This window comes from Hylobates moloch, unplaced genomic scaffold, assembly GCF_009828535.3.
Source record: "Hylobates moloch isolate HMO894 unplaced genomic scaffold, HMol_V3 SCAFFOLD_5, whole genome shotgun sequence".
Taxonomy (NCBI): Eukaryota; Metazoa; Chordata; class Mammalia; order Primates; family Hylobatidae; genus Hylobates; species Hylobates moloch.
This window is the reverse complement of record NW_026652280.1, coordinates 149,313,328-149,337,706: the sequence shown is the minus strand read 5'-3', so window position 1 is coordinate 149,337,706 and position 24,379 is coordinate 149,313,328. Positions and strand designations below refer to the sequence as shown.

The 24,379-nt window shown below is 38.0% G+C and overlaps 1 non-coding gene across 1 annotated transcript; it reads left to right on the top strand.

Moving 5' to 3' along the window:
- The first annotated feature begins 23,698 nt into the window (after window positions 1-23,698).
- Window positions 23,699-23,800, top strand: LOC116469992 (U6 spliceosomal RNA). The gene has a single exon (XR_004248438.1). It is a non-coding gene; the product is annotated as a U6 spliceosomal RNA (small nuclear RNA).
- Window positions 23,801-24,379: the final 579 nt, after the last annotated feature.

The window sequence follows — 24,379 nt, the reverse complement described above, 5'->3', positions numbered from 1 at the left end:
TCTTTTCTGTCCCTTGAACACATCATTTTCCATTATGTCTCAGGTGTTTACAGACGTTCTACCCACTTCCTAGAGTCCTCTGCTTCCCAAATGTTAGCCTGACTGTCTTGCTGCATTCATTTTGATCTTCGATCCTTACATCAACTCAGAGACCTTTCCTGATGCTCTCACTGAAGCAACCTCCATTTCCCCAGGCATTCCCTATTCTAAACTTCATATTTAGTATTTTTTACAATACTTAGTGGTATAAAAATGTGTTGTTATAGTAACTCTTCTATCTCACCATCCACATACACCAAAATAAATGAAAGCCCTATGAGGTCAGAAATTTAGGCTTACAGTTTATGCTTTATCTCTTAGGCCTAAAATAGTGCTGAACACAAAGCAGACCCTTGATAAGCATTTGTTGAAAATGAAGTCACTAACATCAAATTGAGAAACGGCCTGCAATTTAACTTTGTACTAACAGAGATAAAGTAGTGTGCTTCTAGAACAATGAAATGTATAAACAAAATTTTGAGAAAGATACTGGCTGCATCATACAGCAAAGCTTTTGAAAGCTTTGGAAGCACCCATTTTCAAACAAACTGTGATTATCTAAATTCTTATGCTGATGCTTCCATTTAATAGCTGTAGGTAATTTTTTATTTCTATGTTAGGTCAGAATAGCTATCCAGAATCATGCTGGCCGGCATAATTTCTGACACAACACAGAGTAAGCATAGTGACATTTATAACTGGTTTAAGAACCCAGAGTTCAGACATTTTACCATGCATTCCAAACTGGAATTGTTCTTCCAGACATGATGTTTTCACTGTATGCTGATGTGACAGGTGTATCATGAGTACCCAACACAGGATGGTTGAAAGACTATTTCGAGGAGGCCCATCCCACCAAGGTGGTCAAGGAGAGCATGTTAAATATTGGTAGGCAGCCATCACACTTTTAATCTCTGTCACTTTTTCAGCACGTGTCTATAGCAACATAAAAAATGATTGATAAATTGTTGGAAATCATTAGCTAACAATTGACAGAGCTTGCCTGGAGCTGTGCATAGACTGGAATTGCACTGTCTTTCTAATCAATGTTTAAATTTACTCTGTACCAAGTGTGTTTAAGTAGTACTAAAACATGTTTGACAGTATCTATTTTGTTTGGAAACTGAAAAAAATTGTGAAAACATTGGGCAAAAGGCAAATTGCTACTTATAGTCCATAAAAAAAGGTAGTTCTTATTTTAAAATATATCCTGTTAAAATAGGATAATATTCTATTATAACCTTCTCCTCTTCCTTCTCCCATGATTCCCTAGCTCTTAAGACTATTTGCCATCATCAAGCAACCCAGGATGAAACCTTGCTGTCATCAGAACTCTCCCTTCCTCTGATTGCCTCTTAAGCTGAAATTTCTTTAACTCCATTGGTTCCTACTTTTGCGTTTTTTCCCTAGTATTTCGGAGATCACCTAATTAAATTACCTCTCTGCCTGCTATAACCAATTCTCTCTATTCCAGACATTGAAGATTGCAGAGCCGAGGGGAGGTAGGTGTTGGTATGTGTTGCAGAGAAACAAGGCTGAGTCCCTAAAGGCATGCCTAACACCCTCACAGCCTCATTAAATTGCCAGGTCAGAGGACTCAATGAAAAGGGCCCTTGCTCTTGCCCTGTGAAATTCACTGTTGAATGATCAGATCATCCATGTCAGGTAATCTCCATTAAAGAAAAACTTCATGAAACAGAACAGAAGCTTTTCCTGACATGCTCTCCCCACTCCCAGGGAGATGAGGCACCACTCTTCTCTTCTATCTCAGCACCTAGGCACACATTTATCAGAGGCCTACCTGCCACAGTTATTGAGCTTATATAATTAAAGCTTTGTCTGACCCACTTAAGCCAGAAAGCCAGGTACTTATCATTTTGTCCCTAGTACACAATATCTAACACATGATCAGAGCATAGAAAAGAATCTGGTAAGTAATTAATATGTATTCAATGTCTTTCTGGTTAATCAATCAATTAATTATTGCAGACTTAGTTAATCAGATTGTTCATGGGATGGGAAGAGATGATATTAGGAATTTAAAACTTACATTTTTGGATACACAAAAGATGTGACATTGAGAGTTCCAAATAGAATTTGAGCAGCCAATGATCTCAGTGCTTCACTGTAAAATAAAAACACTAATTTTTTTAAGAGCTCCATTTTCATATGTCAGGTAATATATGCTGCCCTGGGTATAGTCTTAATTCTCTGCGTTTGCTCTATGCTTCTTCAGAGCTCAGTGAATAGTACTTTATGGTTGATTCAACAAAGCTGGTTTAAAAATCCAAGGTTCTCTAATGAGTCAGAAAAAGAAAGATGTTACATTCTCTACCATCTGATCACTTTCACCCATTGCTCGTTTCTGAACACATATTTACTTATTTTTTTTTATAACTGCATGTAATTTTAATTTGTGCATCCTTTTCATTGGGTAGTGGAAACTCGGTATCAATTAATTCAGAGTGTCCTCTGGCTATTTTATTGTTTGATTTTATTGTGGTAAAAACACAACATGAGATCTATATTTTGAACAAACGTTCATAGTGTGTAATACATTACTGTTGTCTGTAGGTACAATGTTGTTCAGAAGATCTCTAGGGTTTATTCACCTTTCTTGACTGAGACTTCATGCCTGTCAGTTAGTAACTTCCCATTTCCCTCTCCTCTCAGCCCCTGGTAACCACCATTTGACTCTTTTAGATACTTCACACGGAATCATACAATATTTGTTGTTCTGTGCCTGGCTTATTTATCCACCGTAATGTCCTCAAAGATCATCTATGTTGTCCCATATTGCAGAACGTCCTTCTTTTTAAAAGGCTGGAGAGTGTTCCATTGGTTATATTACTACATTTTCTTTATTCATTCATCCATCTGTAGAAATTTATATCGTTTCCACATCTTGGCAACTTTAAATAGTGCTGCAATGAACATAGTTCATTACTAATATCTCTTTGAGATCTGATTTCAATTAAAAAATAATACCCAGAGGTGGTATTGCTGGATCATATGGTAGTTCTACTTTTAATTTTTTAAGAAACCTCCATACTGTTTTCCATAGCAGCTGCACCATTTTGCATGCGCACCAGAAAGGGTTACAATTTTCTGAACATCCTTGCCAACTTATTTTCTGTTATTTGTTTTGTACAATAACCATTCTAACAAGTGTGAAGTGATAGCTCGTTGTGGTTTGAATTGAATTTCTGTGATGATTAATGATACCGGGCATTTTTTCATATGTCTGTTGACCCCTTGTATGTCTCCTTTGGAGAAATGTGTATTCAAGTTCTTAGTCCATTTTTAAGAGGGTCTTTTTACTACGATTAGTTTTTTTGTGGGGGGGGTAGTACTACTGAGTTACAGAAGTTCCTCAGATATCTTAGAAATTAATCCCTCACCTGATAGTTTGCAAATATTTTCTCTTCATTCTATAGGTTACATTTCACTTTGTTGTCTCCTTTGCTACGGAGAAACTTTGTAGTTTGATGCAGTCCCACTTGTTTTATTTTTGTTTTTGCTACCTGTGCTTTCACTGTTATATCCATTAAATTATTGACAAGAATAATGTCATGAATATTTTCCCCTATGTTTTCTCCTAGGAGTTTTGTGGTTTCAGCTCTTAGGGTTAGGTCTTTAATCCAGTTTGAGTTGATTTTTGTGAATGGTTTAAGATAAGAGTCCAATTTCATTATTTTGCATGTGGATGTCCAGTTGTTCCAATACCATTTGTTGATAAGCCTATCCTTTCCCCACTGTATATTCTTGGTACCTCTGTCAAACGTCAGTTAACTATATATGCATAGATTTATTTCTTGGCTCTCTATTCTGTTCCATTGGTCTACGTACCTGTCTTTATGTCAGTATCACAGTTTTGATCGCTAGATTTGTAACTGATTTTGAAATCAGGAAATTTGATGCCTCTAGCTTTGTTCTTCTTTCCCAAGACTGATTTGACTACTTGTGAGTTTCTTTGGCGGTTCTATGTAAATTTAAGAATTGTTTTTTTAATATCTATTCCTAAAAAAATTCAGATTTAATACGAATTGTGTTGAATCTGTAAATTGCTTTGGGTGGTGTCTCAGTCCATTTGGGCTGCTGTAAAAAATAACATAAACTAGGCGGCTTATAAAAAAACAAAAATTGGCCCGGTGCGGTGGCTCACGCCTGTAATCCCAGCACTTTGGGAGGCTGAGGCGGGTGGATCAAGAGGTCAAGAGATGCAGACCACCCTGGCCAACTTGGTTAAACCCCGTGTCTACTAAAAATACAAAAAAAAAAAAAAAATTAGGCGGACGTGGTGGTGGGCACCTGTAGTCCCAGCTACTCAGGAGGCTGAGGCGGGAGAATCACTTGAACCCAGGAGGCAGAGGTTGCAGTGAGCTGAGACTGTGCCACTGCACTCCAGCCTGGCAACAGAGCGAGACTCCGTCTCAAAAAAAAAAATTATTTTTCACAGTTCTAGAAACCAGAAGGTTCAATATTAAGGTGCCAGTGGGGTCTGTGTCTGCCTAGAGCCTGATTTCTCATAATCAGCCATCTTCTCACTGTAATCTCACATGGCAGAAGAAGTGAGAGATCTTTCTAGAGCCGCTTTTATAAGACACTGATACCATTCACTGAGGCTCCATGAATGACTCAAAAGTCCCCTCAACCCCCAGTACCATCACCTTGGAAGTTAGAATTTCAACATATGAATTATGGATGGGGTGAGGGACATAACTATTCAGACCATAGTAGGTAGTATGAACATTTTAACAATATTAAATCTTCCAATCCATTAGATTGGGTTGTCTTTCCATTTGTTTGTGTCTTATTAAATTCTTTTATCTATTTTTATAGTTTTCAGCATACAAGTCTTTAACTTCCTTATATTAAAATTCTATTCCTAAGTATTTTATTCTTTTTGGTGCTATTGTAAATGAGAATGTTTTCCTAATTTCCTTTTCAGATAGTTCATTGCCAGCATATAGACTGATTTTGCGTTCTGCAACTTTTTAGAATTTGTTTATTAGTTCAAACATTTTCACTGAGTTTTTAGGGTTTTCTACATATATGATCTTGTCATCTACACATAGGGACAGTTTTGTCTCTTTCTTATTTGAATGCCTTTTGTCTTTCCTTTTCTTGCCTAATCACTCTTGCTGGGACTTCCAATTGAATAGAAATGGCAGTTGTGGACATCTTTGTCCTGTTCCTGATCTTAAAGGCAAAGTTTTCAGTTTTTAACCATCCAGTATCATGGTAGCTATGGGCTTTTTATTTTTATTTTTTTACTTTGGAAAAGTTCTTTATTATTTTGTTTAATAATACTTTAAGTTCTGTGATACATGTGAAGAACGTGCAGGTTTGTCACATAGGTGTACACGTGCCATGGTGGTTTACTGCACCCATCAACCTGTCATCTACATTAGGTATTTCTCCTAATGCTATCCCTCCCCTAGCCCCTCACCCTGACAGGCCCTGGTGTGTGATGTTCCCCTCCCTGTGTCCATGTGTTCTCATCATTCAATTCCCATTTATGAGTGAGAATATGTGGTGTTTGGTTTTCTTTTCTTGTGTTAATTTGCTGAGAATGATGGTTTCCAGCTTCATCCATGTCCCTGCAAAGGACATGAACTCATCCTTTTTTATGGCTGCATAGTATTCCATGGTGCATATGTGACACATTTTCTTTATCCACTATATCATTGCTGGGCGTTTGGGTTTGTTCCAAGTCTTTGCTATTGTGAACAGTGCTGCAATAAACCTACGTGTGCATGTGTCTTTATAGTAAATTGATTTATAATCCTTTGGGTATATACCCAGTAATGGGATTCTTCATGTGTCTTTATAGTAGATTGATTTATAATCCTTTGGGAATATACTCAGTAATGGGATTTCTGGGTCAAAAGGTATTTCTGGTTCTAGATCCTTGAGTAATCACCACACTGTCTTCCAGAAAGGTTGAACTAATTTACACTCCCACCAACAGTGTAAAAGTGTTCCTATTTCTCCACATCCTCTCCAGCATCTGTTGTTTCCTGACTTTTTAATGATCACCATTCTAACTGGCATGAGATGGTATATCACTGTGGTTTAGATTGGCATTTCTGTAATGACCAGTGATGAAATGGAGCTTTTTTTCATATGTTTGTTGGCCGAATAAATGTCTTCTTTTGAGAAGTGTCTGTTCATATTTTTCACCCAGTTTTTGATGGGGTTGTTTGTTTTAGTCATGAGGTCTTTGCTCATACCTATGTCCAGAATGGTATTGCCTAGGTTTTCTTCTAGGGTTTTCATGGCTTTAGGTCTTACATTTGACTCTTTATTCCATCGTCAGTTAGTTTTTGTATAAGGTGTAAGGAAGGGGTCCAGTTTCAGTTTTCTGCATATGGCTAACCAGTTTTTCTAACACCATTTACTAAATAGGGAATCCTTTCCCCATTGCTTGTTTTTATCAGGTTTGTCAAAGATCAGATGGTTGTACATGTGTGGCATTATTTATGAGGCCTCTGTTCTTTCCCATTTGTCTGTATGTCTGTGTTGGTACCAGTACTGTTTTGATTACTGTAGCCTTGTAGTATAGTTTGAAGTCAGGTAGTGTGATGCCCCCAGCTTTGTTTTTTCCTTAGGATTGTCTTGGCTATATGGGCTCCTTTCTGTTTCCATATGAAATTTAAAGTAGTTTTTTTTCTAATTCTGTGAAGAAAGTCAATGGTAGCTTTATGGGGATAGCATTGAATCTATAAATTACTTTGGGGAGCACAGACATTTTTATATTGATTCTTCCTATCCATGAGCATGGAATGTTTTTCCATTTCTTTGTATCCTCTCTTATTTCCTTGAGCAGTGGTTTGTAGTTCTCCTTGAAGAAGTCCTTCACATCCTTTGCAAGTTGTATTCTTAAGTATTTTACTCTGTTTGTAGTAATTGTGAATGGGAGTTCACTCATGATTTGGCTCTCTGTCTATTATTGGAGCATAGGAATTCTTGTGATTTTTGCCATTGATTTTGTATCCTGAGACTGCTGAAGTTGCTTATCAGCTTAAGGAAATTTGGGGCTGAGATGATGGGGTTTTCTAAATATACAATCATGTCATCTGCAAACAGAGACAATTTGACTTCCTCTCCTCCTATGTGAATACCCTTTATTTCGTTCTCTTCCTTGATTGCCCTGGCCAGAACTTCCAATACTATGTTGAATAGGAGTGGTGAGAGAGGGCATCCTTGTCTTGTGCCGGTTTTCAAAGGGAATGCTTCCAGCTGTTGCCCATTCAGCATGATATTGGGTGTCAGTTTTTCATAAATAGCTCTTATGATTTTCAGATATGTTCCATTGATACCCAGTTTATTGAGAGTTTTTAGCATGAAGGGGTGTTGAATTTTATCAAAGGCCTTTTCTGCATCTATTGAGATAATCATGTGGTTTTTGTCATTGGTTCTGTTTATTTGATGGATTACATTTATTGATTTGCATATGTTGAACCAGTCTTGTATCCCAGGGATGAAGCCAACTAGATTGTGGTGGATAAGCTTTTTGATGTGCTGCTGGATTCGGTTTGCCAGTATTTTATTGAGGATTTTCACATTGATGTTCATCAGGGATACTGGCCTGAAATTTTCTTTTTTTGTTGTTGTGTCTTTGCCAGGTTTTGGTATCAGGATGATGCTGGCCTCATAAAACGAGTTATGGAGGAGTCCTTCTGTTTCTGTTGTTTGGAATAGTTTCAGAAGGAATGGCACCAGCTCCTCTTTGTACCTCTGGTAGAACTTGGCTGTGAATCCATCTGGTCCTGAGCTTTTTTTGGTTGGTAGGCTATTAGTTACTGCCTCAATTTCAGAACTTGTTATTGGTCTATTCAGGGTTTCGACTTCTTCCTGGTTTAGTCTTGGGAGGGTGTAGGTGTCCAGGAATTTATCCGTTTCTTCTAGATTTTCTAATTTATTTGCATAGAGGTGTTTACAGTATTCTCTCACGGTAGCTTGTATTTCTGCAGGATCAGTGGTGATATCCCCTTTATCATATTTTATTGTGTCTATTTTTTTTCTTCTCGCTTTTCTTCTTTATTAGTCTGGCTAGCAGTCTATCTATTTTGTTCATCTTTTCAAACAACCAGCTCCTGGATTCATTGATTTTTTTGAAGAGTTTCTTGTGTCTCTATCTCCAGTTCTGCTCTGATCTTAGTTATTTCTTGCCTTCTGCTAGCTTTTGAATTTGTTTGCTCTTGTTTCTCTAGTTCTTTTCGTTGTGATGTTAGGGTATCGATTTTAGATCTTTCCTGCTTTCTCCTGCAGGCATTTAGTGCTGTAAATTTCCCTCTAAACACTGCTTTAGCTGTGTCCCAGAGATTCTGGTATGTTGTGTCTTTGTTCTATTTGGTTTCAAAGAATTTATTTATTTCTGCCTTAATTTCGTTATTTACCCAGTAGCCATTCAGGAACAGGTTGCTCAGGTTCCGTGTAGTTGTGCGGTTCTGAGTGAGTTTCTTAATCCTAAATTCTAACTTGATTGCACTGTAGTCTGACAGACGGTTATGATTTCCATTCTTTTGCGTTTGCTGAGGAGTGATTTACTTCCAATTATGTGGTCAATTTTAGAATAAGTGTGATGTGGTGCTGAAAAGAATGTATATTCTGTTGATTGGGGTAGAGAGTTCTGTAGATGTCTATTAGGTCCACTTGGTCCAGAGCTGAGTTCAAGTCCTGAATATCCTTGTTAATTTTCTGTCTCATTGATCTGTCTAATATTGACAGTGGGGTGTTAAAGTCTCCCACTATTATTGCGTGGGAGTCTACGTCTCTTTTAGGTCTCTAAGAACTTGCCTTATGAATCTGAATGCTCCTGTATTGGGTGCATATATATTTAGGATAGTTAGCTCTTCTTGTTGCATTGATCCGTTTACCTTTATGTAATGCCCTTCTTTGCCTTTACCATTATGTAATGCCCTTCTTGTCTCTTTTGATCTTTGCTGGTTTAAAGTCTGTTTTATCAGAGACTAGGATTGCAACCTTGCTTTTTTTTTGCTTCCTATTTGCTTGGTAAATATTCCTCTATCCTTTTATTTTGAGCCTGTGTGTGTCTTTGTATGTGAGATGGACCTCGTGAATACAGCACATTGATGGATCTTGACTGTTTATCCAATTTTCTAGTTTGTGTCTTTTAATTGGGGCATTTAGCCCATTTACAAACACCCCACTGTCAACATTAGACAGATCAACGAGACAGAAAGTTAACAAGGATATCCAGGAATTGAACTCAGCTCTGCACCAAGCAGACCTAATAGGCATCTACAGAACTCTCCACCCCAAATCAACCAAATATACATTCTTCTCAGCACCACACCAAACCTATTCCAAAATTGACCACATAGTTGGAAGTAAAGCTCTCCTCAGCAAATGGAAAAGAACAGAAATTATAACAAACTGTCTCTCAGACCACAGTGCAATCAAATTAGAACTCAGGATTCAGAAACTCGCTCAAAACCGCTCAACTACATGGAAACTGAACAACCTGCTCCTGAATGACTACTGGGTACATAATGAAATGAAGGCAGAAATAAAGATGTTCTTTGAAACCAACGAGAACAAAGACACAACATACCAGAATCTCTGGGACACATTCAAAGCAGTGTGTAGAGGGAAATTTATAGCACTAAATGCCCACAAGAGAAAGCAGGAAAGATCCAAAATTGACACCCTAACATCACAATTAAAAGAACTAGAAAAGCAAGAGCAAACACATTCAAAAGCTAGCAGAAGGCAAGAAATAACTAAGATCAGAGCAGAACTGAAGGAAATAGAGACACAAAAAACCCTTCAAAAAATCAATGAATCCAGGAGCTGTTTTTTTGAAAAGATCAACAAAATTGATAGACCACTAACAAGACTAATAAAGAAGAAAAGAGAGAAGAATCAAATAGATGCAATGAAAAATGATAAAAGAGATATCACCACCGATCCCACAGGAATGCAAACTACCAGCAGAGAACACTATAAACACCTCTATGCAAATACACTAGAAAATCTAGAAGAAATGAATAAATTCCTCGACACATACACCCTCCCAAGACTAAACTAGGAAGAAGTTGAATCTCTGAATAGACCAATAACAGGCTCTGAAATTGAGGCAATGATTAATAGCTTACCAACCAGAAAAAGTCCAGGACCGGATGGATTCACAGCCGAATCCTACCAGAGGTACAAGGTTAATATTGTTATGTGTGAATTTTATCCTGTCATTTTGATGCTAACTGGTTATTTTGCCCATTAGTTGATGCAGTTTCTTCATAGTGTCACTGGTCTTTACAATTTGGTGTTTTTGCACGGGCTTGTACCAGGTTTTCTTTGCATATTTAGTGCTTCCTTCAGGAGCTCTTGTAAGAGAGGCCAGTGGTGACAAAATTTCTCTGCATCTGCTTGTCTGTAAAGGATTTTATTTCTCCTTCTCTTATGAAGCTTTGTTTGGTTGAATATGAAATTCCGGGTTGAAAATTCTTTTCTTTAAGAATGTTGAATATTGGCCCACACTCTCTTCTGGCTTGTAGGGTTTCTGCAGATATATCTGCTGTTAGTCTGATGTGGTTCCCTTTGTGGGTAACCTGACCTTTCTCTCTGGCTGGCCTTAACCTTTTTTCCTTCATTTCAAGGAATCTGACAACTTTGCGTCTTGAAATGAAATTTGCTTCATTTCAAGGTGAATCTGACAATTATGTATCTTGGGGTTGCTCTTCTCAAGGAGTATCTTTGTGGTGTTCTCCGTATTTCCTAAATTTGAATGTTGGCCTGTTTTGCTAGGCTGGGGAAGTTCTCCTGGATTAGTATCCTGAAGGGTGTTTTCCAACTTGGTTCCATTCTCCCTGTCACTTTTAGGTCAAACGTAGGTTTGGTCTTTTTCACGTAGTCCCATATTTGTTGGATGCTTTGCTTGTTCCTTTTCATTCTTTTTTCTCTAATCTTGTCTTCATGCTCTGTTTCATTATGCTGATCTTTAATCTCTGATATTCCTTCTTCCCCTTGATCAATTTGACTTTTGATACTTGTGTATACTTCACGAAGTTCTCGTGCTGTGTTTTTCAGCTCCATGAGGTCATTTATTTTCTTCTCTAAACTGTTTATTCTAGTTAGCAATTCCTGTAACCTTTTTTCAAGGTTCTTAGCTTCCTTCCATTGGATTAGAACATGCTCCTTTAGCTCGAGGAGTTTGTTATTACCCACCTTCTGAAGCCTATTTCTGTCAATTCATCAAACTCATTCTCTGTCCAGTTTTGTTCCCTCACTGACGAGGAGTTGTGATCCTTTGGCAGAGAAGAGATGTTCTGGTTTTTGGAATTTTCAGGCTTTTTGTCCTGGTTTTTCCTCATCTTTGTGGATTTATCTACCTTTGGTCTTTGATGTTGGTGACCTTCAGATGGGGTTTTTGTCTGGATGTCCTTTTTCTTGATGTTCATGTTATTGCTTTCTGTTTGTTAGTTTTTCTTCTAACAGGCAGGCCCCTCTGCTGCAGGTCTGCTGGAGTTTGCTGGAGGTCCACTCCAGACCCTGTCTGCACCAGTGGAGGCTGCAGAACAGCAAAGATTGCTTGCCTGTTCCTTCCTCTGGAAGCTTCATCCCAGAGGGGCACCTGCCAGATGCCAGCCGGAGCTCTCCTGTGTGAGGTGTCTGTCGACCCCTGCTGGGAGATGTCTCCCAGTCAAGAGGCATGGATGTCAGGAACCCACTTGAGCAGGCAGCCTGTCCCTTAGCAGAGCTCGAGCTCTGTGCTGGAAGATCCACTGCTCTCTTCAGAGCCAGCAGGCAGGAACATTTAAGTCTGCTGAAGCTGTGCCCACAGCCGCCCCTTCCCCAAGGGAGATGGGCATTTTATCTATAAGCCCTTTACTGGGGCTGCTGCCTTTCTTTCAGAGATGCCCCACCCAGAGAGGAGGAATCTAGAGAGGCGATCTGGCTACAGCAGCTTTGCAGAGCTAAGGTGGTCTCCGCCCAGTTGGAAATTCCCGGCAGCTTTGTTTACACTGTGAGGGGAAAACCGCCTACTCAAGCCTCAGTAATGGTGGACGCCCGTCCGCCCACTAAGCTCAAGCGTCCCAGGTCAACTTCAGACCGCTGTGCTGGCAGCAAGAATTTCAAGCTAGTGGATATTAGCTTACTGGGTTTTGCAGGGATGGAATCCACCGAGCTAGACCACTTGTCTCCCTGGTTTCAGCCTCCTTTCCAGGAGAGTGAACAGTTTTGTCTCATTGGCATTCCAGGCGCCACTGGGGTATGAAAGAAAAACTCCTGCAGCTGGTTCAGTGTCTTCCCAAACAGGCACTCAGTTTTGTGCTTGAAACCTAGGGCCCTGGTGGTGTAGGCACCCAAGGGAATCTCCTCCTCTGTGGGTTGCAAAGACTGTGGGATAAGTGTAGTATCTGGGCAGAAATGCACTGTTCCTCAAAGCACAGTCCCTCACGGCTTCCCTTGACTAGAGGAGGGAGTTCCCTGACCCCTTGCACCTCCTGGGTGAGGCGACATTCCACCCTGCTTCAGCTCACTCTCCATGGGCTGCACTCACTGTCTAACCAGTCCCAGTTAAGTGAGCCGAGTACCTCAGTTGGAAATGCAAAAATCACCCACCTTCTGCGTTGATCTCGCTGGGAGCTGCAGACCGGAGCTGTTCCTATTCTGCCATCTTGCCAGCCACCAGCTGTGGGCTTTTTATATATGATATTTATTATGTTGGGATAATTTTTTTTATTCTTAGTTTGTTAAGAGCTTTTATCATAAGAGGATGTTGAATTTCGTCAAATGCTTTTTCTGCATCTATTGACATAATCATGTGATTTTTATCCTTTATTCTGTTCAATGTAGCAAATCATATTCTTTGATATTCATATGTTAAACATTCTTGCATCCCAGAGATAAATCCCATTTGGTCATGGTGTATAATTCTTTTAATGTGCTGTTGGATTCACTTTGCTACTATTTTATTGAGGATTTTTGCATCTATGTTCGTTAGAGATATTGGCCTATAGTTTTATTTTCTTGTGTTGCCTATTTTTTTGGCTTTGGTATCAGAGTTATCCTGGCCTCATAATATGAGTTTGGAAGGATTTCCTCCTTTTCCATTTGTTGGAAGAGTTTGAGAAGAATCAGTGTTAGTTCTGCTTTAAAGTATTGTTAGAATTTGCTAGAGAAGCCATCTGTCTTGTGTTTTTCTTTGTTTAGAAGTGTTATTATTATTATTATTACTAATTCAATCTCTATACTAGTTATAGGTCCTTCCAACTTTCTATTTCTTCCTGATTTAGTCTTGATGGGTTGTTTGTTTCTAGAAATATATTCGTGTCTTCTAGTTTGTATAGTTTGCTGGCATATAATTATTTAGAATAGTCTCTTATGATCCTTTATATTTTTGTGGAAGCTGTTGTAATGCTTCCTTTTTCATTTCTGATATTACTTATTTAAGCCTTTTCTCCTTTTTTCTAAGTTTGTCTAGCTAAGGGTCTGTCAATTTTGTTTATATTTTCACAAAACCTATTCTCAATTTTATGATTTTTTTTCTGTTACTTTTAAATTTTGTATTTCATTCGTCTCTAGACTTTGTTTTCTTCCTTCTGCTAATTTTTGGCTCAGTTTTTTCTTCTTTCTTCTGTTCCTTGAGGTGTAAAATTAGTTTGTTTATTTGAGATCTTTCTTCTTTTTTAATGTAAGCATTTATCACTATAAAATTCCCACTTGGTTCTATTTATTTTGTGTCCCATAAGTTTTGGTGTGGTGTGTTTTCAGTTTCATTTGTCTTGAGGAATTTTCTAATTTCCTTCTTGATTTCTTCTTTGACCCAATTGTTGTTCAAAAGTAGGTGGTTTAATTTCCATATATTTGTGAATTTTATAAGTTTTCTTCTGCTATAGATTTCTAGTTTTATTCCATTGGGGTCAGAAGAGACACTTGATAAAATTTCAATCTTAAATTTGTTACACCTTGTTTTGTGACTTAACATGTGATGTATCCTGGAGGAAAAGTCATGTTTGCTTCATAAGAATGTGTATTGTATATTCTGCTGCTGTTGGGTGAAATGTTCTCTATACGTCTGTTAGGTCCATTTGCTCTACAGTGTTATTGAAATCTTTTGTTTCCTTTTTGGTCTTATGCCTGGGTAGTCTATCCATTATTAAAAGTGGGGCATTGAAGTCTTCTACTATTACTGTGTTGCTATTTATCCCTTCAGTTCTGCCAATGTTTGCTTTATATGTTTAGTAACTCTGACATTGGATGCATGTATATTTATAATTATTCTATCTCCCTGGTTAATTGACTCTTTTATCATAAATTATCTTTCTTTGTCTCTTGTAACATTTTCTCATATTAGAGAAAGATAAATTAGTCATCTGTATAAATAGAGCCACTTCTGCTCTTTTTTGGTGACAATTTATTTGCATGGAATATCTTTTTCTCATTTATTCACTGTAAGACTATATATGTTCTTAATTCTACAGTAAGTTTCTTGTAGACAGCCTAGAGCTAAGTCCTGGATCTTATTTTGTTATCCACTCAGTCACTCTATGTCTTTTGATTGGGGATGTTAATCCATTTACATTTTTAAAAGCTATTGATATAAAAAAATTAATATTGCCATTTTGTTCATTGTTTCCTGTTATTTTTGTAGTTCCTTTACCTGCCTTTTCCTCTTTTGTTGTCTTCCTTTGTGTTTTGATTTTTCACATAGACTTTGATTCCTTTCTTTTTTTCTTTTGTGTAAATTCTACAAGTTTGTGTGTGTGTGTATGTGTGCCTGTGTGTGGGTGAGCATGGTTACCTTGGTGATTTCATAAAATATCTTATAGAAATAACACTCTATTTTAAGTTGATAACAACTAAAAGTCAATATCATACAAGAACTCTACACTTTAACTTCTCCCCCCCCACTGTATTTTATTGTTATAAAAATTTCCATCTATTTGTATTGTATAACTTTAAACATATTTTTAATTAGAGTTATTTTTAATACTTTGTCTTTTAGCTTTTACATGAGAATTAAAAGTGATTTAGCCACTGCTATTACAATAGTACAGTATTCTGTATTTGTTTACATATTTACCCGCAGCAACAAATTTCATACTTTCTTATGCCATTGTGTTACTGTTTAGCATCCTTTCAATTCAACTTGAATAACTCACTTTAGCATTTCTTGTAAGGCAGGTCTAGTGGTGATGAACTTTCTCAGCTTTTGTCTGTCTAGGAAAGTCTTTATCTGTCTTTCATTTTTGAAGGATAGTTTTGGGAAGAGTATTCTCAGTTAGCAGTATTTTTATTTTCAGCACTTCAAATATATCATTCCACTCCTTCTGTCTGCAAGGTTTCTGCTGAAAAATATGGGGATTGTCCTATGAAAGTTCTTTTGTATTTGACAAGTTACTTCTGGCTTGCAGCTTTCAATATTTTCTTTGCCTTTAAATTTTGACAATTTGATTATATGGCTCACTATGGACTTTTTTGGGTTCAAATTATTTGGTGCCTTTTGGACTTCTTAAATCTAGATGTCCTTTTCCTTCCCCAAATTTGGGAAGTTTTTAGCCATTATTTATTTGGATAAGCCTTCTATTCCTTTCATCTATTTTCTTCTTCTGAGACTCCCATAATGTTTATACATCTGCTTGATGGTGTCTCACAGTTCCTTGACGTTTTCTTCACTTTTTACATTCTTTTTTCTTTCTGCTGTTTTGACTGAATTATTTCCAGTGACCTGTTTTTGCATTTGCCGATGCTTTCTTCTGCTGCTGAATCTCTCTAGCAAATTTTGCAGTTCAACTATTGTATTCTTCAGCTCCATGATTGCCATTTGGTATTTTTTAATATTTCCTATCTCTTTATAAAATGTTCACTTTGTTCATGCATTATTGTCTTGATCTTAGTGAACATCTTTCTGAGAATTATTTTTAATTCCCTGTCAGGTAAATCATATAATTTCGTTTCATTAAGATCACTTTCTGGAGATTCTTCTTATTCCTTTGTTTGGAACACTTTTTCCTGGTTTTTCATTTTTCTTAAATCTCTGTGTTGATGTCTGTACATTAGACAAAGTCAGCACCTCTTCCAGTCTTCACAGACTGGTGTTATAGAGAAGAAATTTCCACCAAACAACATGGTCAGATTCTGGGGGCCTCCATCAACTCTTTTTCTCCCCAGAAAGAGGTAGGAAGTTGTGATTTTGTCCACGTTCTCTGTTATGACCCAGAAGGGAAAGCTATGCCATCTACCAACCCAAGCTGCTATCTCCATTGTACCCCACGTGGCTAGAATGTGCCAGATCTATTGGTGCTCCAGGGTTGATGAGAAAGATGCTATTTCTTTGGGCAGCCCCAAAGAAGTTGGAGTGTGGGATCCATTAATCAATTCTTCTGTCCATGGGGAAAGGGAGAAGCTGAGAGCTGGGATTTTTTCATCCACTCAGTCTGTATTGAGCAGTGGGGAGAGTCAATGGCATTTACTAGGCCAAGCCACTGCCTCTGTTCTCTTCCAGGTGGCTATACTGTGCCAGACCCATCAGAGCTCCAAGACCGACAAGGCAGAGCCACTCCTCTAGGGAGTGGCTCATAAAAGTCAGAGTGCTGGATGTGTAAAACAACTCCTGCCTCCACTGAGTCAAGTTAACAGTGAGGGATTCTCTTCTTGATCATATGATGCTGCACTGGGGTCAGGGTCTCTGGTAAGAACATATCCCAAATCTCCCTACTGGCTTCAGTGAGTTGCTGTTAGTTCCTCCCAGGATGCAAGAGCCTTTCGGTTAGTTTCTGGTTTCTCACAAAGGGAATTTGTCTATGAATTATTGCTTAATCTATGTGTTTGTTGCAGGGAAGGAGGATCCAGGTTTTCCTACTCTACCATGTTGATAAAATCACTCTCTAAGACATTTATAATGAGCACATACTGCACACTAGACTCTGTAGTCATCCCTTTAGATTTATCATAGCACTAAGTCACCACAACATCACCACAAGATAGGTTTTATTATCATCCAGATCTTACAGACAAAGAAATTGAGGTTTAAGAAAGTTGAATAAATTGTTCAAGATCACAAAGCTAGTAAGTGCAGGGCAAGAATTATAAACCAGGTCTGTCTAACTCCTAAAGCATGTCTTAAGCAGCATGATATTCTTCCTTTGCACAGAAGATGAGAGAACATACAGAAGAGAGAGGGGAGAAAAGACAACATTTTCTGAGATGGAAGCAATGCTTTTAGGTAGTGCCAACATAATCAGTCAGTATAGGACTAATGTCAGTGTTATCTACAGGAGAACAGCATGAACCCCTACACTGGGTTGGTCAATAGTGAGTCATATATAGACACTTATGTATGCCTTGAACTGCGCTATGTGCTGGAAGGAACAAAATCAGTAAGACATGGTGCTGGCCCTGGAGAATGCCTTAATGTGAAAATAAGATAAAGATATGTTTCAAATTCTCAGGAAACACTGGACACAGTCATTTGGTCCAGTCTGGAGTCTAACAAGGCTCCCCAAAGAAGCTAATGCCTAGGAGTTAGGTATCAGAAGAAAAGTAAGAAAGGGTTTCCAGGCTAAAGAAACAGGATGTGCAAAATCTCAAAGGCTTGAAATCATATGGTGGGTACAAAAACCTAAAAATACTTGAGTACTACTCAAGTGCTTAAAGTGCAAATTACAGAGTGGGCAGATAAATACAGTGACCATATGCCCAGGTTTTCCTGGGATGGTACAGTTTTATACACATTGTACCAGCTAAGTTATCAATTACACCCACACTTCACACTAAAAAATATTCTGTTTTGGGTGAAAAATTATATGGCCATCTTATAATCACCCTATAGATGAGGCTACCCAGTGAAATAGAGGCCAAATCACAGAGTCATTTACATCATGCTGAGAAATTGACTTAGGGGGTACATGTGAAGGTTTGTTACATGGGTATGTTGTGTGATATTTACACACATGTTTACTTATCTGGACATAACCTCATCATAAGTCAAGGAGTATACTGAATATGTGTAGCTTTCACACGATTATAAAGTCAAAAGTCAAAACATCAAAAGTTGGGGACCATTTGCACTAGGTTTACCACTGGTAAAGGGGAGGTGGCTTTAGGTAATAAACTTTTAAAAATTAATGATTTTATATGTATTTTAATGTATGTTGGGGGAGAGACACAGGTAGCACTTTCAATGCACAACTTCATGAATATTATTGCCCTGGATAAACTAAAATATGTATTGCTCTGGTGATGCATCCTACCTAAACCCATGAATTTTAAACCCAGTGCTTTTGCATGAATGTTTCAAACCTTGAACAACTTAAACTTCTCTCACAACTTTGGAAGGTTGAAAAAGTACATGATATGTGTTGGTCATACGGATTCTCTTATATTGAATATCTGTGGGTATCAATGTATTCTTTCCAGCAATACATTGAGTGTCACTTTCAGTGGTATAAAACTATGGCATCAATATCAAAGAACTATGAAAATGGCTGAAATCTAAGATGCATTATTATGGGAGACTAGAGAGGGGGAACTGTCAAAGGGCTCTATGCCAGGGATTTCCATGGGAATCTAACCACTTTGATCTCCTGCTTAAAACTCTACACTCTGGTTCCGGGTTGGACTTCAGTAATTTTGAAAGAAGAAAATCTAAGAAGGAAATTATTTAGTAATTCAGTTAAAAGGTGGTAAAGATTAAACTGAAAAAGTGATGGTGAGCTGGAGGGAAGAGAAATTTTTGAGATGTATTTAAAAGCTAAAATCAACGGGTTTGAGCAGCGGTGGGAAAGGAAAAGTAAATAGTCAAGTTTGAGTCCTAGGTCCCTGACTCAAGCAACTTGATAGAGAATGGTTCCACCAACCAAGCTGGTACTGTAGTCCAGGACTATAGGAGAAGCATGTTTAAAGCAAAAGACAACAAATTCACCAGCTCTCCAGCCACAGTGTAACCACATAGAGATGAGAGGGAGATTACTTTTTCAGAAAAGAGCATCATATTTAGATTTAGAATAACTTGGCTCAAATTTTAGTTTTGTTAGTTGCTTCTTCTGGGAAATGTGTGTAATATATTAGAAGGTTGTTGTAAAAATTAAATGAGAGGCTATGTGTGAAAGCACTTTGTAAATTGTAAAGTGTCAGTTGTTATTTTGAAGTAAATAAGCAGAAGCAATAATGAATTCTAACAGTTTAGAGATTATAAGGCTCAAAGGCACACTTAAGGAGGCAGACCACATGGTCTATTCTTAGCATACTGTACTTAAACTACCTCCCACAGATAAGAATTTATTTTGTTTTTTAAAACTCCTAGAGTAAGTAACCTTATTAACCCATTTTAGAATTTTTGAACGCTCACTATTTAACAGTACTTAACCTAATTTTATTATGCTCCAACTCCTTTTGTGCTATATCCATGGTTCCCTTACATTCTTGAAAACCCTTCATGAGAGCTTTCAATCTTTTCTTTAGTAGGCTAAATGATACTTTATCTTTTAAACTATCTATAAGCTATTGCATGCATGTGTTTCTCAGAATGGCCAGATTAAAGTAATAACAACTTCTCATCTCCTTAAATCCTTTTTTGAAAAAAGCAGGCTATAAATAATGAAGGCTTATTGCATACTGCTTTTTTTCAAACCTGAACATCAAGCTTTGCCACTTGTAATTTCTATGAGCTTAGATCGGTGACCAGCCATCCAAGCTTTAGTTTCTTTATCAGAAGTCAATTCAGTGATGGCCATCCTCTACTAGAGACGAGGGGTGGGACTAGAGTAATAATGGAGTACTAAAGAGAAATTATGAGGACTAGAAAGTCAAGAAGGGCAGTAGAACTGAGCACTTTGCAAACTGTAAATACCTACACCATGCAAAAACTGTTTATCAGGCATTATCTTATTTGACCTTCTTTACAGCCCCATGAGGCATTGGCATGTAATGTCACCATTTCAGAGTTAAGGAAAAGCAGATATGAAAAGGTCAAGCCATGTGCTCAAGATCTTGAAGCCAATCAGTGTTGATGCCAAATCCCAGATCTACTGACTTTGACTGCATTCACTCATCATTAAACGTGTTCTTCTCTCGTAATCCCAGCACTTTGGGAGGCTGAGGCAGGCAGATCACAAGGTCAGGAGATCGAGACCATCCTGGCCAACATGGGGAAACCCTGTCTCTACTAAAAATACAAAAATTAGCTGGGCGTGGTGGCGTGTGCTTGTAATCCCAGCTACTTGGGAGGCTGAGGCAGAAGAATTGCTTGAACCTGGGAGGCAGAGGTAGCAGTGAGCCGAGATCACACCACTGCACTCCAGCCTGGTGACAAAGCAAGATTCTGTCTCAAAAAAACCAAAAACCAAAACCAAAACAAAAACGTGTTCTTTTGAGCTCTTACTATATGTGATGGATTAGGTGCTTGGGAAAAAAGAAAACTACAGACCCTACCCTTCCTCACTGACTCCCCTACCGTTCACCAGAGCTCACGGTCTAATAGGGAAGAAAAATAGATAAGGCCCTTGAGATCTAGGTCTAACATCCATGCCATCTCTGCACCAGGAAACGTTTGATAGAATCTGGTTAGCTGTTTGCTTTATGTTACAGAAGCTTGAAATAACCTCTATGATGAATCATTTGGAGTATGAATTTGGGAAAAAATATTTATTCCATATGTTATAGCATGAGAAAAATATAAGCTGCCTAACCAATAACTTTGCCAATAAGATATTATCTATATTTCTCACCAATAGGGTCCTGGATTTGTCTGAAACAGCAAGAAAAAGAAATTCTCAACTTTTACAACCAACTTTGCTAAGTGTGGCCGCTTGCTCCTGTTCTGATCAAAGAAATGGAAGTAGAAATTGACTCAGTTAACATTTTAGGAAAAGTATTGCCTTCCTGATAAAAAAAAAAAAAGGACAGACTCAGCCAGCTTATCTCTTTTGCTTTTTATCTTCCCTCTTCCCACACTCTCTGCTCTTTTTTCTTGTTATTGGATGTGATGCTCAAAGGAAAAAACAAAAAAAAGCCATCCTGGAAGAAAGCCATAAGGAAGAAAGTCAAGCAGTAAGGGAGTCAAAGCAGAAAGGTAGGTAGAGCCTGGGTTCTAGACAGCATCATGGAGCTACCCTAAAGAACTAGGATTTGTACCTCCATACTTGAGTACATAAGAAAAATAAAACCCTACTCTATTAAACCATTGAGGTCAAATTTCCATTACATGTAGTCTAACACAATTACCAATACAAATGCAGCCTGTATTTTATTAGCAATGAGGGATACCAGCTAGCACTCTCTGACATAAGGACATTGACAAATGTCACAGAGCTACCTAGACTTTGGTTTTGTTTCTGTACTCCACCAGCAATTTGGAAGTTATAAATGAGAATAATCTATAACTATGAGTGTTCTTAATTGAGATCTCTAAAATTTCTTTTAATATGGTTACTAGATCACAATTTTTGGAATAGTACAGATATCCCTAGGGTGACTGGACGGTGTCTGGTCAGAACTGTTTGCTGTGTGCCTTTACCCTATTTGTTTGATACTCTACTGCCATGACACAAAGAGATAGGTGTATATGAGATATCTGAGACACAGTATCTTAGAACAGATGCTTGTATAGTCTGATGATGGAGATGCAAAATAGATTCTCTTCAAGATTAGTCTATTTACGTGGAGTTATAGATTCGCACCACCTGGATACAAACACAAGCCAGCATTAATGTCTTGGTCCTGCTGAAGTCTAGTAGAAAAGAGAATGGAGGATCCCTGGCAAAGAAGAGATGAAGTCTTCAAATCTCAAACCACTCCAGGCAGAGATCTGGATCACTTTATCAGTGGGTCCCAACTGGTACAGAGCAGCAGCATGGGTTAGCTGAGTGCCCCACTGCCTCAGGCTGTGCTGGAGAGTTAGCCATAGTACCATCCTCTAATAAGGCCGGAGGAGATAGTACTGACCCTTGTCAGAAGTAGCAGGGCAAGCAGAGATTGGGCTTCTAGCTTCACCAATGGTAATTAACTGTGAACATGTTGTACCGACAAGTATCAAAAGTGGCTAGGCATTCAAGAGCAGGAGACCTCAGACTAAAGTAACTCATTCTCCAATCTTTTAAAAATGTATACCTAAGAGCCAACACACACTGCTTTTGAAAAAAACTGATATGTTAAGTTCTGGTTGCATGATTGCAACGGCTGGTTTTATACCCAAGCCCTGAAAGCTTTTTTTTTTTAAACTATGTCAGGGTCAGTCTGAAGAGTAATGAGAGGAAGATAAAAAGCACGGGAAGAGGATGTCTGTGCCTTCTTCCCAAGATAGCATCCAATAAAAATGCTGAAGAAACCATTTGCAGATTTCCAATAAGATAAGAAATCCTTCCTTCAAATGCAAAGAGAAAAATCTTTTTATTCATTCAACAAATATTTATTGAATGCTGATTCCATCAGGCTTGGTGCCTTTAATTATATAATTTTTCATTGTGCATGTATGAGTTTACACCATACAGGTTACACGTGGCAAGCTTTTACCTTGGCCTGACTTTCCAGCCAGCCAACATGTTTATCCGCTCCTTCTCTCTCCCCATATACTTGTCTTTCTTTTCTCCTACTCTCCTTTCATCCAACTGCTGCCAAATATCTTCCAAATGCAGAAGGACTACAAACTGATTTTACTATTAGCTTAAGCAAAGCAAATAAGATGTAAATCCTCTGCCAAAGAAGTCAAAGAGTACATTCCAAAGTCCCATTTTTATAAGCGATTTTAAAATAATCTTTGATTCATGACACTGTTCTTCTTCCGTTAACTGAGAGTTAATTATGTGACCTCTTCTTTTTACCACCTGAGATTCTAGAATTAAATTCAGCATGCTAAGAGTTCCTGTTACTTTCTGCTGGGGTGAACAGCCACCATTATTATACAAAAATACACAGAAAGTCAGCTCAGTTCATTAGCACCCCCACCCAATCCCACCCGCAGTTTGCTTGGTGCTTGAATATGAACTTTGAGAGTTCCCATGGCACAGGCAACTTTCTGGATCACTAAGTCCATATGTCAGTACAAAATTTCATGAAAACCACAGGTGAAAACATGGTGAAGTAGCTCTGAAAATAATATTGTAAGGATCCAAATTGATATCCAGAGATAGAGCATCTCATAACCCAAAACTTGTGCCAGGAAATTCTTCTAGTCCATTTAACCTTTGCTGCCTCTCCAAGTCTCTCCCTCTCATTGAGATGTATCTGCTTGGTTGTCTAGAGTTAACTTTCCTAGGCATTTGTTTTCACAAACCTTTAATTTGTATCTTTTTTTTGTCTTTCTCTTCTTCTTCCTCTTCCTTCTTTCTGTTTCCTTCTTTTATTCTTCTGATTTCCAATTATTTTTAAAATCCCACGCCTTTCTTTGCTCCAAATGACATTTGCTAATGCTCTCAAATGAAGTCCAAAACTAAATTTAATTTTCTGATTGCCACTAGAGATGTTATGCACACAATGCTGCCAGAGTGTCCTTCCAACATGTAAATAAGATCATATTACTCTGCTGCACAAAATTCTTCAGCTACCCTTACTAGGATCTCAAAGTTAAATCAAGCTTCTTTACCAAGACCTTCATGTATTCATTTGATCAAATGAATGTATTTTTACTGAGAGACTATTATGCATGATTCTAACACATAGAAATATAATATTAAACAAAATGTCATGCTTGCTTTGGCAGCACATATACCAAACTGGAATGATTCAGAGAAGATTAGCATGGCCCTTGCACGTGGATGACACGCAAATTCATGAAGTGTTCCATTAAATCAAAATGCCTTATATCCTCATGGAATTTACATTCTAGTACGGGGAAGCAGGGGAGAGAGAGAGAGAGAATATAATTTTTGGTATAAAATATGAAGAAAATAAAAAAGTTATAAGGGGAAAGAGTGACTAAAGGAGGGACCTCTTTAGCTAGGATGGTTAGGGAAGGCCTCTCTGAGGCAGTGACATTTGACCTGAGACCTGAATAACAAGAATAATAAACTCTTAAGATTAAATTGTTAGTTACCTGTGAAATTCAGTTATATAAAAGAATTTTTCCCTTATAATATGAATTTTACTTTGTAAGAAATATTTTGAATAGCAATCTAACTTTGTCTATTTTTATATACTGCTTCCTTGCAGACTAAATCTTTGTATTTGTGTGTGTCCTGTAAGTTAATAGAATTTTACAGTCCAAGAGAGCAAACTCCCTTCCTTCTAGTCAGTCCTACTGCTACTCAAAATATAAGTCTTATGGGGCTTGTGACTCCTAAATATTGTGAGACCTTGGGCAAATGGGTTTCCTTTTCAGGCAGAAAATGAGAACAGCTACTATCTAAGACCCCTTCCAAGTCTAAAATAT